This window comes from Corylus avellana, chromosome ca1 (assembly GCF_901000735.1).
Source record: "Corylus avellana chromosome ca1, CavTom2PMs-1.0".
NCBI lineage: Eukaryota > Viridiplantae > Streptophyta > Magnoliopsida > Fagales > Betulaceae > Corylus > Corylus avellana.
Window position 1 is genome coordinate 17,049,441 of NC_081541.1, and position 1,104 is coordinate 17,050,544.

Genomic DNA, 1,104 nt, shown 5'->3' on the forward strand with positions numbered 1-1,104 from the left:
TATATATATATATATTATGTCATTTTCTTTGACGGTTTTGGAGATGACAGTTGGAGCTCATAACTAATACTGTTGATTTCATCTCCATTCTACATCCTTCTTATTGGATTTTCAATTTCTTTTATATATATATATAATTATGCATTAAAAGCCAGATTAGCGTTTCAGTATAGCTTTTAAGTCAAAAAGGAAACTTTTGAGCGAAACTTCGTTTTAAAACAGCGATTTTTTTTCTTTGTCATTTAAGACTTTTTTTACCTTAAAAGTGCTTTTAATTTTTTTTGAAGCGATCAGTACTTTTTTTAGAATCGAATAGGATCTCTCCGGTTCATAAATGTGATTTGGAGAATATCCGATTCGTAACTGGATTTCTTCTTAAAAATCCCTCTGACCACAAATAAGTTTCGCGTACCACTACACAAAAAAAAAAAAAAATTCAGATTAAAAAACATAATAAACAAATTAATAAAAAAAATAAGGGGCTTGCCACCCATCTTATTTCACTCAGGGGAGTCAGGGCCACTAAACCAAACAACATATATATATATATATATATGGATTTTGACCCCTTGGGGAGTGGCAGGGCAAAACAATTTTATTTATTTATTTATTTTTATTTTATTTTTTTATTTTTTTTGAATCTGTGGCCCTTGGGTTAGAGCCACCCAAGGGGGCCAAAGAGTATTTTTTTTTTTTTTTTTGGAGTCTCACAACCCCTAAAGGGGGTGAAATTACGTACCCCAGGGCCACAGGGGGTGGCAAGCCACCCCAAGCCGTCCGACTAGGCGAGAGCCGCCATGGCCCTCGGTGGTCCGACCACCCCTAAAGGCCAAAACAATTTTTTTTTTTAGTCGGCCCTTGGCCACTCCAAAGAACCCAAGCGACTTTTTTTTTTTTTTGAAGATCTGACCCTTGGCGGTGGCCGGACCACCCCCAAGGGCCATGGGTTGGCTTCGGCCACCCCAGACTGGCTGTCTGGGGTGGCCAAAGCCACCCTAGTCCCAACTGGGGTGGTCTGGCAAACCCTTAATTTTTTATAATTTTGTTTTATAATTGTTTTTTAAAAATATATAATATTTGTTTATTATTTTTTTATTAATGGGA